Source organism: Chrysemys picta, chromosome 7 (assembly GCF_011386835.1).
Source record: "Chrysemys picta bellii isolate R12L10 chromosome 7, ASM1138683v2, whole genome shotgun sequence".
NCBI lineage: Eukaryota > Metazoa > Chordata > Testudines > Emydidae > Chrysemys > Chrysemys picta.
Genome location: NC_088797.1, coordinates 16215840 through 16231413, shown reverse-complemented (window position 1 = coordinate 16231413; position 15574 = coordinate 16215840). Strand labels below are relative to the sequence as shown.

Genomic DNA, 15574 nt, shown 5'->3' with positions numbered 1-15574 from the left:
ATGAGAGTAAAAAACTGCAGTGAATATACGTGTGGCAGCCCCTCTACAGCAGGCAGTGGCAAAAATGTGTAAATGTTCACATCCCTTCAAATGCTAAGATAATCTAATATTTCCCTATTTTCTGTCTCCCCCCCCTGCAAAATCCTATTGAGTCAAACTGAACTAATGACGCTGAAGAGTCTTTACAAGCATCATGCCTCACTGATCACAGGTCCTTATGTATAATTTTGAGACATACAGAAAGGACTGTGGCAGTCAGTTTTGTTCAAGTGATTAGAGATATCTTACAGCTGTACGTATGATGAGAGAGATCTCTAGGTAGGTTACTACTAAGATAAAGCCTGCACTTACACGACCAGACTTCCCAAATGTTTTTTTCCCTGTTTGAGATATTATACCAAAAAATTGCATTATTGCTGGGAGGCCGCACAGTCTAGTGGTTATTACAGGATGGGGGTCTAGCAACCTGGGATCTATTCTCAGCACTGCTGCTGATCTTCCCCCCCCCCCCCCAAAAATCACTTACTCTCTCCATCTTATGTGTCTGTAAAATACAAGAAACAATGCTTAGCCACCTTCGCTAAGCAATTTGAGATCCCTGGGTGGAAAATGCCATCTATGTTTATTATTGTTGTTTTACTATTAAAGATGGGTAAAGCCATTATAATAAAATAGGGACCAACTTTTGTCCCAAAATCCAGACTGAACCTTGAGAGTGTTGAGGAACTGCAGTTAATATTTATTTAGTCTTGAGGGGGTTTGTGGGGTTGGCTGATTTCTTGGATTCAGCTGACACCTAAAGTGCAAGACGACAAATACAAGAGGTTTAAAAAAAAAAAAAAAAAATGATTTTCAATTCAGCCAGAACTGTGAAGTCAAAAAAAAAAAACTTCTCCTAGTGATATTTCCTTCTTGACATCTAAGGGCAGGTCTACATTACCCGCCTGAATCGGCGGGTAGAAATTGATCTCTCGGGGATCGAATTATCGCGTCTCGTCAGGACGCAACAATCGATCCCCAAATCAACGCTTCTACTCCACCAGCAGAGGTAGGAGTAAGCGCCGTCGACGGGGGAGCCGCGGAGGTCGATTTGCCGCCGTCCTCACAGCGGGGTAAGTTGGCTCCGATACATCGAATTCAGCTACGCTGAATTTACGTATCTTACATCGACTCCTCCCGTAGTGAGGACATAGCCTAAGAGTCAGAGAAGTGTGTATGAGCTTCAGATGAGCATTTGAACTTTTGTCTTTACGTAAAGAGGAAAAAAGTTTATATCTCAGCATTCAGGATTATAAAATCTTGTTTTACTGCATCGCTATGGTAGGCATAGAACAGAAGATACAAATATCTACTAGGATCAGTATGGTGGTGACTAAGCTGCACCATGGCTGTTCAGAAGTTCCCAGCAAGAGCAAGTATCAAATTCAGAACACTACCTGCTCCAAAATCCCCTGCACACATGCTACTTGAGCTAAAGGAGCCTTTCCTTCCGCTGCTAACAATACATGGCATATGGAACACAGTTGAGCAAGTCAGATTCAATCCAGTGAAGTGGAGCACACAGATAAATTATTTTCTTTACACAGGAATAAAAATGTTTAGAATAATTAATGGCTCATCCCTCTCCTTTACCTCTATGCGCTCTTCCTTCACCATGAAAAATATATGTTCTTTACAATAAGCTTATGTATTTTCTTTCTTGGACAAAAAACTCAAATATCATACCAGTATGTTTGCTGTTCTTTAGAAATCATGGATGGGCTAAAAATGACCAATACATTTCTAGTTTTAATGATGTTTTTCTTCCAGAAGGATTTCCAGCTGATTTAAGATGTTGTATGAACTAAATGAAGGAAGTGCATCACTCAGTGCTCGAATGCAGCCGTCTCCGAAATAAAATATGGCAGGTGTTTAACAGCACATGGCAATGCTATGCAACAATTTTGGACAAGGAGATAAATTTATCCAATTGAATCCAAAGTAGAATTTTGAACGCAAGTAAAATATAATTAGCCACACTGGAATTTGGCAAGGACACCACACTGAACACTATTTAAAAATCACCACTTCCCAAAGCTACAGTGGAAACTTGGATCATCTAACTCATCTCAATTTAACACTTCTTCACCTAATTGTATTTCCAGGTAACCGAACCCTGTAGGAACACATTTAATCAGAAGTGTCTAGCACTGATTTATGATATTTAATAGCATAAATTCAGACTAGTTGCCATTTAGTTTGAGAGATTTGCCAAATCCTGCTATCTTGTACAAAGTAAGTGTGTATTTGTTTGAAGCTTTTGCTTTACTGGGACTCGGTGCAGGGAGAGGCAAAATTGGAACTCTGATATCAAGTCCAGGGCAGGAGACTAAAACTGGCTGGACAAGGAGACTGTATTGGGATGAGAAGCCTAAGGAGTAGAGCTGGGGCTGGCTTGGTAAAGAAAATGGCACTGTGAGCCGGGGTGAAGAAGTGATAGGCCTGGGACAGGGACAGATTGAAGGGGAATCTCAATAATGTTCTTTTTACGCATGAACTATTTGTATACTCAGCCACTTGTTCCTCAGAAACAAAAGGTTTTGAACTTTGTAGATAAAAAACTTTTGAAAGGCTTCATTAATCTTTTCCTTCTGTCTCTTCACTTCTCTGGAAGTTTGATTACATAATGTCCTCAGAAATACTGACATGGTTCCCATTTAGAAACCACTTACAAGCTATGATTTTAGCTTTACATGACATCTTCATTGTTAACAATATCCACTAGCCAGGTCCTATAGCCTTTGTTATTTCAATAAGGGTCAATTTTTCTTTTACAGTTCTATATTCTACCAGCAATCCCTCCAGTTTGGTCTGCAGTTCTCTCTCTTCTCCTCTGGGTTGGGAATAGAGGAAAAAGGCCAGCTGTCTGTGTCTCACTCACATTCACACTAAAAATAAAATGCAGGAGCTTGTAATTAACATCCCAAGCCAACTGAGAGGAATTCAGGGTAGCTTCAACTTTGAATGAATTCCCAAATTCATTAGAAAGCTTTCATCCTTAAGCAAGCAGCATATATTTGGTTTAAATCTGTCTCCATTTCCATATCGCCTTGTCCTGTAAGTTCATAGAATCATAGGACTGGAAGGGACCTCGAGAGGTCATCTAGTCTAGTCCCCTGCACTCATGGCAGGACTAAGTATTATCAGACCATCCCTGACAGGTGTTTGTCTAACTTGTCATACACAATTCCAGTAAGGCAAAGCCTAATTAAGGTAGTAAGCATTTTTCTCCATGGCATCTCTTCACCGTTACCTGTGCCCCTAACTCATAGCTAATTTTCTGCACACCTCTATTTACTGCAGAAGCAAGAATCCTCAAGTTGTACACCCCATAAGGCTCAGAATTTTTTGTATGAAAATTATATTGGCAAATCATTCCTTCCTGATCAGTCTAACCTCACCCAAATACAGTCCTAGTGGTCAAAATCTGGGGTCCACAGTCAGGAGCCAAGATTCAGGCTGGGGCTCAGGACACCAGGAAGTCAAGCTAGGGGAGTGAGTGTAGGAGCAGGAAGCACAAAGTACACAGCCCAGAGCAGGGCGGATCCTAGTTGTTCAGACAGTTTCCTGTTGCTGTTTCTGACTTAAATAGGGCTAGTGGGCCAATCAGCTCCTCTGGGACTCTGCCAATGGGACGTGAGAGATGGAACCTCAAAATTGGGCCAGTGCCAGCAGTTGTCAACAGGTTGTCAAGTGGAAGGTTGATGCATGGCTGTTCATGTGGACCCAGTTTCAAGGCCTATGGGTCATGATGGTACATGGATGAGTGTCCCAGATTTCTTTTATAAATAGTTTATGAGCAGCAGAATTCTCCTACCGTGTAAGGGAATAACAAATAATTAATACGGCTCTCAACTATATGAAATTGAACTTCAAAAATGCATTTGATTTTAAGAATCCTGCATTGTCTTGATAAATGTGGATATGTCTACATTATAAAACCTATGCTGGCATGCCCTGGTATAAACACAGTAAGCCAACAGGAGGAGTTTTTTCTGGTGGCAAAGTAATTCTGTTCCCCAAATGACATTCGCTATGCTGACAGCAGCACTCTGTTGGTACAGTTGAATCTACGCTGGGGGTTTTGCTGCCCCTGCCATTGCTTACTCCTAGCTGACCTAGCTATGCTGTATGCCAGGCCTGTTTCTCTTTCATCCTCCATTCAAAAAGGTTATAAAAGTTTGTAGAAATGCATTATCTACTCCTGCACCTGGCTAAGGACTGAACATTTAGCCCCGTGAAAGGAGATGTGTAACTGCACCATTTGTGTAACAGCCATTTGAATTCCTTCTTTGGCTCCCTTTTGCTTCAGGGGAGAAATAAGTTACTGTAACCCTTTATAGGGTGCCACTTACTTTCTCCTTGCATTGTTGAAGATCACCTCTAGTAAGTGATTACCTTTTTCTCTAGTCCTTAACTTGGACGGTCACTTAAAACAAGTTTCAGTGTATTCCTATTTGTACATTGCAAAAAACAGTGGACTGGAAAAGATTTTCTATACCTAACTAGACTGACTCAAGTATCTTTAGTTCATTCTCATCTTCTTGCTTACTTTTCACTGCATCTTTCATAAGTAAAAGTGTATTGACTCTAATTTTTAATAGAAATTACTGTACAAAGACTTTCCTACCGTCCTATGCACCACTTAACCCCAGTAACGCATGGGATAAATAGAGTGTGGGGGGGGGGAGGGGGGCGCTTATGTCAACTTTCTGCACAGAGTAAATTTCACTGACTCATTCTCATCTATGTTATGGCAACATATTTCATGATATATTTGCAACCACATACCTGAAGTATTTGTCTGAATTCTGATTGTGCCTCATGGATTTGAGTGGTGGAAAACTACTCAAAGATTAGAAGTAGGGTAAGGGTGGGGGGAAACAAACTAAGAGAGGAAACAAATGTGGCTTCATATAATCTAAATGTATTTGTCTTGCTCAATTTATTCATTTGCTGCTACTCCCCCCTCCCATTTTTTTAAGCATAAGAAAATGTTTTGACTTGGAGCGTTGCTTGCAAAAACAGCACAAACTATTAAAACTGGTATTAGACATTTGTCACTGGTCCATGAGTTGGCTCCCACATGCCACTTGTAATATGCACACCCCCACCACCCCAAAAAATGAATCCATTTGGCCTTCCAGTACAATTTTGGCCCTAATTTTCCCCAATATCCACATTGATTTGCAGTAATATTTCATTTATTTGCTATCAGAGGCAATAGATCCTTAAGTGCTCTCTCAGTGTAGTCTAATCACATTTTTGCTGCCAGACATGTACAAAGAAGCTAGAGCCTTCTGCAATCATTTTAATAGTATGGCATTTAATGCCGGTGAAAGTTGCTAGTTCAACAAGGACCCTATTCACAGGGACTAACAAACAAGCACTCAAAGGCACTACTTATTAGTACAGCATCTTCCACTTAATAGAGACTCTCTAAAAGTAAACAGATCAGAAGGGTACAAGTATGAGCTTTAAGTGGCTACAGTTCATAATGAAAAGCCATTTAGGAATATATGGGAAGGGGTGGGGGGGAAGAGAGAGAGAGAGAGCATCACCTGTTTGATCAAAGCTTCATCAACTCTATGAACATTGGAAAAATTGGAATTCATCCCGATATTAATTATGTCTGTCTATTGCATAAAGAGTTCACAGACCCATTTCATATAAACCGTGACTATTAACAGTGTGGCTGCTGAATGTACACAGGTACAACCTAATATTCATCTGATATAAAAATTGTATACTATCGGTAATGCCTAGTAAGAGTCCTGGCTTGTTTGCAGTCTCTCATGCAAACATTTCCTTCAGTTTGGTTTTAAGTGGGTTCACACTGAGCTTTGCTCTAAGTTTCAGATAAATCCTAAAGATCAATGCAAACTGCAATAAATCCTACAGATTTCACCAATTCCATGTACAAAGCCACAAATTGCACATATTTTTTCCTGTGCAAAACAGATTGACCTAAGTTCACCCAAAAGGATCACAGCACTTTCAGTGAAACCTCAGCCACGTTAAGTTTGTAATAAAAACCACAAAAACAGGCACATTTCATTTGATTTGGGTGTTTGCTTACAAACCCTTTGATGTAGTTCCAGTCAATGGAACTCTGAAACAGACAAGGTAAATGAAATTGTAACAGAACAGAGTTTATAGAGTAAGTGTTCACAATATGCTATTTGACAATCTGTGCAGAAAAGGATAAGAAAAAAACAAATCGCAGGGTAAAGCAATATCAGTCACTACATTGAGTACAAATATGAACACAGAAATTCACTAATTGGATATAATGTCATTTCAAAAACAAATACTGCAAGGATGAAGGATCATATATCAGAATCTCCTTATCATTAATTTGGAGTTCTCCATAGTGATTCATTGGGAACCAGCTGGTTCAGGAGACTGGTCATGAAGTCTGGAGCCTTTCACCTCCTGATCAGCCATTCCACTGCTTCCCTGCTGGTAATTACTAATTAAATCTGAACTCAACCATAAATACCTACAAATCCACCCCTAACAAACAATACATAAACAAATACAGAGTAAACACAGACCACAATGGAGCAGGGAGAGGATGCTAAGTGGCATTACACAGAAGAAAGCAACAGAGTCTCTGGGGAGCACTGAGAGGTATGGGAAGAGCATTACAATTTTGTGCCTTGTGTGGTGAAGGCCTGTGCTAGGGTTACCATACGTCCTCTTTTTCCCGGACATGTCCGGCTTTTCAGCACTCAAACCCCCGTCCGGGGGGAATTGCCAAAAAGTCGAACATGTCCAGGAAAATGGCGGCTCTTCTCCTCCCCTGACTCTTCGGCTCTGTTTAAGAGCCAAGCTGCCCGAGCGCTATGGGCTTCAGGCAGCCCCCTTGCCTCCGGACCCCAGCCGCTGGCCGGGCACTTCCCCTCCCGGGCTCCGGCGGCACAGGGTCCGGAGGCATGGGGGCTGCCCAAAGCCGGTAGCGCTCGGCTCTTAAACAGAGCCGAAGAGTCAGGGGAGGAGCAGAGCCTCCGGCCGCGGCGGCTCTGCTCCTCCCCGACTCTTTGGCTCTGTTTAAGAGCCGAGCGCTACGGGCTTTGGGCAGCCCCCATACCTCCGGACCCTGCGCCGCCGGAGCCCGGGAGGGGAAGTGCCCGGCCGGGGGCGCAAGGTCCAGAGGCAAGGGGGCTGCCCGAAGCCCAAGCGCTACCGGCTTCACGGTTTGCCGGGCAGCCTCCAGACCCTGCGCCCCCGGCTGGGCGCTTCCCCTCCCGGGCTCCAGCTGCGCTGGGGAAGCGCCGGCCGGGGGCGCAGGGTCTGGGGGCTGCCCGGCAAACCGTGAAGCCGGTAGCGCTCGGGCAGCCCTTTCCGCGTGGCTGGGAGGGGGAGGGGGCGGAGTTAGGGCGGGGAAGGGGTGGAGTTGGGGCAGGGCTGGGGAAATGGGCAGGGCCAGGGCCCGGGCAGGGTCCTCTTTTTTATTTATTAGATATGGTAACCCTAGCCTGTGCCCTATTTTAAGATTGTACCTAAGGCTCATTTATTTTACCCACCCTGCCACACTGTTGCCATTGTTCATTATAACAGCCATATGCACAGCTTTTGGATCCATGAAAATGGAATTAGAAACAAAGTCTAATGACAATTCTGAAAAAGTTTCTAGCCCTTTCCTTTGTGAACGTGACCTTGAGAATATGACTCACCTATGATGCGAGTGGCACTGTAACAAAGCACTTCGCTGCTCGTCCAAAAAATCAGTCAGAGACTGCTTGATATGCAAGCACCAGTGCCCTTTTATTCCTTGTGTCAGTTCCCACCACCGTTTATATACAGTCCATTCCAGCCAGCTCCTTGGGAGACAACTAGCTTCTTCAGCCAGCTGGGAACTACAGCCACCAGCTCCTCCCTTTCCTGTTCCCCCCTCTGCTTGCTTCCTGCCAGCTTTATATAGCCTCCTGGCTAAGAAGGCCCGCAGGTGTTTTTCCTTAAGCCCTTTGGCGAGCCACACCCAGCCAGCACCAAGTAATACCCCTTAATTGGAGCTGGGCTAACAGGGGCCTGGCCAGAACCTTTTTGGCCAGCACCCTGTTACAGGCATGTAGGAGGCTGGGGGACAAAAGCTCTCCCTCCCCACAACATTTTCAATGCAAGGAGCCCCTTGTGTGAATAGCCAAATATTTTCTTCTATCATTGAAATGACTTGTCCTTCAGTACAAGTTCCTATCTTGTTTCATATACACATAGTATAGCTTATTTTGCAATTGTCATCAATTGACAATAGAACATTTGGGTACATGTCTATTCTGAGCAAAAAATATGGAACAGTTTAAGTCAAATATTTTTGCAGGTTATACTGCTAGCAATCTAAAGACTAAATGTGTGACCCAGTGTGCAGTTTTCACTGAGCTGTCTCTTTGTAGTGTTACATTGTCACAGAAAGAAATACAGTCAAGCCTTCACGCATGTCCTTTGATATATGCAAATCTGCTCAGGCTGATACACTTTTTAGAATGCTATATTTCAAACCACAATGCATCTCTCCAGCATGGGGATTCCTCACACATGTAAATCCTGCTTGGACATTTTTCTGTGATACACTGGAACTTGCAGAGAAAAAAAGACTTGACTATAATAAGTTCAGTGGAGTTACACCAAGGATGAATTTGGCTTATGGTTTCAGTGGGAATGTCTAAATTGCAATTAAAAACCCACAAGCTGATGCAGACTCACAGGGCTAAGGGGATGTTTAATTGCAGTGTAGGCTCTGGGGTCTTCTTACCTCACAGGGTCCTAGAGCCTGGGCTCCAGCCCAAGCATCTAAGCCACAATTAAACAGTGCCTTAGCCCAAGCCCCATGAGCCCGAGTCATTTAATTGCAGTGTAGACATACCCAAGTGACTCTAAATGGCAATGGGTTGGAAAAAACGGTAGGTCAAATTCATCCGGGGTACAGTACTATTGGTATTAATACAGTTAAACCATGAATAAATGACCTAGTATCTGTATGCAATTATGTACAAAACTTCGTGTTCATTGCTCTCCCAACATGTCAGCTTATTTTTCGAACCATGCTGCTATTTGTTATGATGTTGCTTGAAAATGCTTCACTTCGGATAGATATCCAACCAAACATGTTGCCTTTAGGCTGGCTTTGTTCCTGCTTGAGGCAATCGCTGTATTGTACCAATAAACTGAAATGAGGATGTAAACATGTGCCAGTTGTCTGGCTTATGAAAAAAGGTTGACTTTTAGCAACTTAGATTGCTTAAAAAAATAAAGAAAAATGAAAGAAAACACTTGGTGTTTCAGATTTTCACATGGATTCCTGCTTAAGTCATATATGGGGTTACAACTTTACCCCCCACCACCACCATTATCAGAGCAATATTGATTAGTGGGCCCCGATTCTACCCTCATATACAAACATGAAAGTCCAATTAAAGTCAGCAGAGATTGTGTGCATATTATACACAGGATAGGGCCTCTCTCAAGTCCATAAGTGTCCTATTAAAAATGCCACGTCTATGGAAAACGGCTAGAATAAAGGTGCAGGCAAAAAGAAGGCCTGGCTAATTTTCACTGAGAAATTTGAACAGAACTTATTTTGAGGTTCTGAAGTTTGTTTTCATCCCCTGAAGCATCAAGGGGTTCATCCTCCTCCCTCCCACCCCATTTCTTAATAGGATGTGGACAGATTTTTTTTTTGAGGGGGCATATTAAGGGAGGGTGGAGGAAATCATAAGAGTTCTCTGTACTAGCTTCCAGTCTCCCTCATCTGTGGTGCCAGGGGCTCTGCCATCCTGCAGCTGATCTTAGAGTCTCACCCACCATGAGGGCTGAGGCTTTTCCCCTCCATTCCTTGGTGTGGGAGAGAAATGTCACAGTAAAGTCATGGCAAGCACCTCAGCCACATTCCCTCCCACACATACACAGCTCTGGAGGGTTGGGAGGAAGTGAGTATGATGCTACCTTTCCCCAGCAAATCTATCACAATCTGATGCCTTAGAGGACAGCATAGTCCTTAAGGTCCTGCTTCTAGCAATCCACATATAAAGGCCTAAACATGGTTTGGGGCTTTTGCCATGATTAATGTGATATTACTTCTCTGGGGTCTCAAAATACACACACAAAGACTATTTTATTCAGTATGTTGTACATGTGATGCCATGTGTGCTGAGATGGCCATATATTCACTTTTGAATACAAGTGAAAATTCCTCAGTTTTCTCAGGCACTCCATACAGGCCACTGGGCAGACCACCCACCACACAGATAGGGTTGCCAACCTTCCAGGATTGGCCTGGAATCTCCCAGAATTGACATCAAACTCCCGGTGACTATTGAAAGCAACCCAGGAAATTTGAATAGGATATTTTAAGAAAATGACATGTCATATTGGGAAAAAAATAATATTCTGGAATAGCTTCAGTCACAGTTGGCAACCGTACACACAGACAGATCATGAGCTTGGAATTGGATTGGTTTACCTCTGCTCTAAATAAATAAGTTGGATATTTATTACCAGTAATGCACAGTTCATTTTTATTTTACTCAATAAGTGTAGATTTATTTGAATTATTGCCTCATTTGGAGAATACAGAGATATTATGAAATGTAGTTTTGAAGGAGAGAGAGCCTTTTTGTGGATGCGTGAGAAATTCATGATGACAGAACACTGAATTCAACAGCCTTGTTGTAGAAAAAACTGTAATGCATCGTTTTTGATCAATCATAAAATGGCTTGAATGTATCTTATTTATGGCCAATTGTCCTCATGGCACTTAGCTAATAGAACAATTCATGTTTGGTTACTCATACAAAAGTAAATTTAATTATGGACTTCTTCACAAATAAATTTGCTCATTAAGAATAAATACTGTTCAGTTAGGCAAATTTTCTGGAAAATACATCGCAAGCTGTTACTGGAAGAGAGTAAAGTCTTGAGAAAGATGCATAGAGTTAGATAAGTGTTCTTACAAAGGGGGAAAATCCATATTTTTTTCATTGGGGCAGATAGAATGCAAAGTATTAATAAATTACAAGAATTATCTTTTATTTACTTTCCTTCACCCTAAAGAAACCTGAAGTGCTTTACCCCACATCCTACCTTTTCCCCTCCCAAAAGAGAGATATTAGCTGTATCTAGAGATCACGTCACACACCCCCCCCACTCAAAGACAACTACTTCTGGGTGAAAAGCAGTTGCGGATCAACATACTGATTCTATGCTCATTCAATCATCCTATTCACTTCAATAGGCACAGAAGGAGACTCCAGCAAAATTACTCAACAGTTTAGAGCAGGAAGCAGAGAGGAATACTGTATCTAACTAAAACTTTGTTCTGCTTATTCAGATGGGTTTAATATACAGGATTGGTTGGGTTCTAATGGACAGGATATCAAAGAAATTACTGCAAAAACACTCAGATTCACAGACACTTTATAGCAATGGGGGATTTTTTCTGAGACTGTGTTGCTAGCTTTCTAATCAGTTCAACTCTGATAAAGTACTTCATTTCTCAGCATCAATAGCATTTACGCACAGGTGAAACACATTCTCAAAGAAGAATTGTCTTTGGGAACTCTCAACCTTTTCCTACAAGGACATTTGAGAAGTCTCTGGGCAGAAAAATGAAAGAACAAATTACTCTTCTGAATTTCCTCTGGAAAAAAATATTTACATGCACATATAGTGTATATTGAATGGGTTTGCTTGTGAATATTCATCTTCTCTTTGTAGCAACAGCAAATACTTCGTGTCTGACTTTTTTATTGATTTTATAACAAATGCATGTTTCATCAATATTTGTCTTTATTTTTTCTTTTGCCAGTCTTACTCCCTCATCTATCCTCTCTCCCCCCCATCTCTTGTTTGGCCCATTCTTTTCCTGCTGGATCTCATGTCACTGTTTTCCATTCATCTCCACTTTGTGCTATTTTGTCTTTGGATATAAAGTATAAATTCCACCATGTGTTGCATTTTTAACAAACTGGTAGTTAATTTTGTCTCCTCTTGACATTTTAATGCCTTCTATTTAATATATCATTTTAGCAGAGTAACAAAATAATAGGACAGAAAACGAGGTGATTTAAGGACAAAAGTATGCTCTCAAATCCATACAACAAATATCAGCCAGTGATTTGCTGTCCTGACTGCAAAAAAATATGACAACAATGACGATGATCTGGGCACACTGGGAGAGCAAATCATTGTTGTCAAGACGCACTACTGATCTGGGAGCCGGATTTTGCCTTAGAAAGGAGAAGCGCTTAAAGAGACCAAAAGGATGCTGAGGAAAGTATTACATGGATAGCCAACCCACAGATCTTTTTCTCGGATCTAGGCCTTACTGTAATGAGCCAAATTCTTCCTTTACAGTCCAGGAGAAGAAGGGTGATCTTGTGTTTACGACTCAGGATATCTAAATTCAATACCCATCTCTCTCTCACACTTCCTATGATCTAAGCCAATTCACTTCATCTCTCTGTCTCTCAGTTCTCTAGCTGAGAAATTGAGATAATACAGCTTTCCGCCTATCCTTTATCATTTTCATTTATATTTCAAGTACTTTAGGGCAGGGACTGTCTATATTTGTATAGACTAGCAAAATGGGTCCCTGATCCTGGTTGGGACCTTTAGGAGCTATCATAATACAAAAAAAATAGTAACATATGGGCATCCAGGCACAATTCTGTCTATTACTTTCAGTATCAAGTGGAACCCAAGTTGAATTGGGTGGAAACAGATTTCTAATCCTGTGAAAAATTGAAATATTGAAAATTTCCACATCTCCTATCAGGTCAAAAAGTCGAAATCTCAAATATTTGGAAATCAAAAATCCAAAAAAAGTTTCCTTGCAGGTCCATTGGAATATTACATTACAGTAATTTAAGTTGTTTTAATCTATATTTGGCTTTCAAAAGTGTCCTGAGAAAAATGTTTTGACAATTTTAAACACAGTAAAAAAAATTGTATTGAACAAAATATATATATATATATCAAAACTGACCCTTTCTTGAAAAGAATTTGGTTTCCATGAGTCAGTATTTTCCAACAAAGCACATTCTATTGGAAAAATTCTGACCAACTCTAAATCCAAGTGGTTTTATTCATCATTATGGTGTAGCAAGTAGCTAGAAGTCCAATTTTGCCCACATTATAAATAAACTAGAGCCATCTTGAAAGTATGTATATTAATATTAGTCAGGCTTTTGTATTTGAAATGTGTCCTGAATTTAATTTTGCCCTGAAATGCTCTTTGGGGATTTTAGTAGTCCTAATTTTAAATTCATTTAAATGTATTTGTTCACCTTTAGACTAAGCTTATTCAAGCATTTATACCATAGTAATGAATTGTAAGACATCTGTGTCTACACAGAAAGAACCCCTTGACTTTTGTCGAGCATGTATTAACACTGATTTGTAAATTCAATAGTCAAGTTCATTGGCATGCATAGAGTCAAGGGACCTTTGTTAAACTAGGACATTTGCTGAGGTCTGTTTGAGTAGATGCACAATAAGGAGTCCTTCCTACTTTAATGTCAAGAAATTAGAAATATTTTAATGAATTCCATTTGTTCATACCTATCATAGCTTTTCAAAAAGGTCAGTATTAAAAGCATATTTAAAGCCATTTGCCTGGCTTTTTGTAAATACAAGTAAAGATCCCCATGTTACAGAACCAAATCAATCCGACGGGTCATTTTCCATGCCTAATTGTCAACAAATTTCAGCATACAAAAGGAAATAATTTCAAGCCTAATGAATGTGGTTGTCACAGTAAAATTACTCAGTATTTACAGTTAATACTTTACCTTAAATGAGCACTCCTTAAAACAACATATTCCATGTATGGTGATTCACAAATCCCTAACTAATCCAGTCTACACGAGTATGTGCGTATACAAACACAGGAGGACTGGATGGCTGGGAGACTGGTAATTAAAGCTGTGGAAATAAGTGATTTTTTTGGTTCACTGGCCAAAAAAATAAATAAAACAAAACAAAAAAATGTTTTAGGTTGATCCTAAACAAAACAGTTATTTTTTTTTTCTTGGGTGGGAGGGGGGAGGGAGAGGGGAATCTGCATTTTGGTTGAAATAAAATATATCATTTAGATTTCAGGCATTAACCATACCTTATAGCCCCATGGTTAGAGCACTAGAATGTTGGAGACTGGTTTCAAGTCCCCACTCTGCCTGATTTGGAGCAGGGATTTGAACCTGGGTCTCCCACATTCCAGGTGAATGGCACCACTTTCTCCCTTAGTTTTGCAGATGGTGCCTCTAAGTCTCCTTCTGAATCCAGACCCCCAAATATTTTAGGCCTTCCAACCTATTTGGCAAATTCATGATGAAAATGAAGTGACTTTCAGTGAATAAACTCATAAAAAAAAAATTGTCCGGCAATGGGATATGTCTGCCTTTCATCTCTGAGTTACTTGTTCAAATCTGCCCAGACAGGTAGTAATCAAAACTTGTTACCATCTGATGGATGTTTGGTGGCCTATGAGAATATTTTGTTCAGGTGGGATAACCTCAGCATTCAGTCTTCAGAGTTGCCATTTTGGTAACTTTCATGGAAACCAAGTTCACTCAATAATGAAATACGTATTTCTGTATAAGTAAAACAATGGTAACAGTAGGCCACCACATCCAACAACCCTGGCTCAAGGAGCTCAGTCTATTCTACTATAGGCCCCGCCTGCCACATACAAGACCTCTTAGGATAAAATTACAGATCTCTTCCTAGCCCTTTTCTGTAACCTTAGCACCACTTGATCTATGGATTTGTTGTTCTTCCCATGAAGGTGGAACCTCTTTCAGTGCCAAACGGATGTCCTGGGACTATGGAAATGAAGAAATTATACCAACAATCCCAAATCAAGTATACAGATATACTTCCCCAACGAAACCAATTCCATTACAATCGCTGTCAACCAATGTATCCTTATTTAAGAAAGCAGTGCTACTATGGACTGGGAAACTGCATGTTACAAAGAGGAACAGATGGTAGAGGTATTTTTAAACACTAACAATGGTGATCTGCTTCAGAGATGCTCCATGCTGTGGACAATTTCTTGTTTACCTGATGGCTGCATCCATCCATCCAGGAATAAACTCTTCTAAAGTCAAATGCATCCCTTAGTCCTTTTTCAATAATCTCCTTCTGTGTAATCCTGGGAAGGTCTTATCGCAATACACATCCTATCTAGAGCTGGGTTTAAACACTCTGAATTTAGGAAAATTAAACTATTCATCTGGAAAGAACAGATTATCTAAAAATAACTGCCAGGGAATATATGCTATATTATAAATTCTGGGTTCTTTAATAGGTAAAAAATTATTCAGGTGTGACAAATAGCTGATATATGCAGAGAAGCATTTTTATCATCACATTTTTGCATCTACAATTACTGTAACTTATTGCAATTAATCTAAAAACCAATAGTTACTTTTATAAACAGAAGCAGCTTTATCTCTATCTGGATTTTAGACCTTGCATAAAAGATTTAAGAACAAGTTTCCTACTATCATTCAAGTTAATCAAAAACAAAACA

The 15574-nt window shown here is 40.6% G+C and overlaps 1 protein-coding gene across 4 annotated transcripts in view; it reads right to left on the bottom strand.

Moving 5' to 3' along the window:
• GRM7 (glutamate metabotropic receptor 7) overlaps window positions 1-15574 on the bottom strand; it is a 545183-nt gene that overhangs the window by 502395 nt on the left and 27214 nt on the right. Inside the window, exon 1 of one of the 4 annotated variants that reach the window (XM_065552933.1) lies at window positions 7719-8061. The exons of the other annotated variants lie outside the window; for them this stretch is intronic. The gene's annotated coding sequence lies outside the window, so the exon portion shown is untranslated. Of the gene's footprint in view, window positions 1-7718; window positions 8062-15574 lie in introns of those variants that run through there. 4 annotated transcript variants of the gene reach the window in all.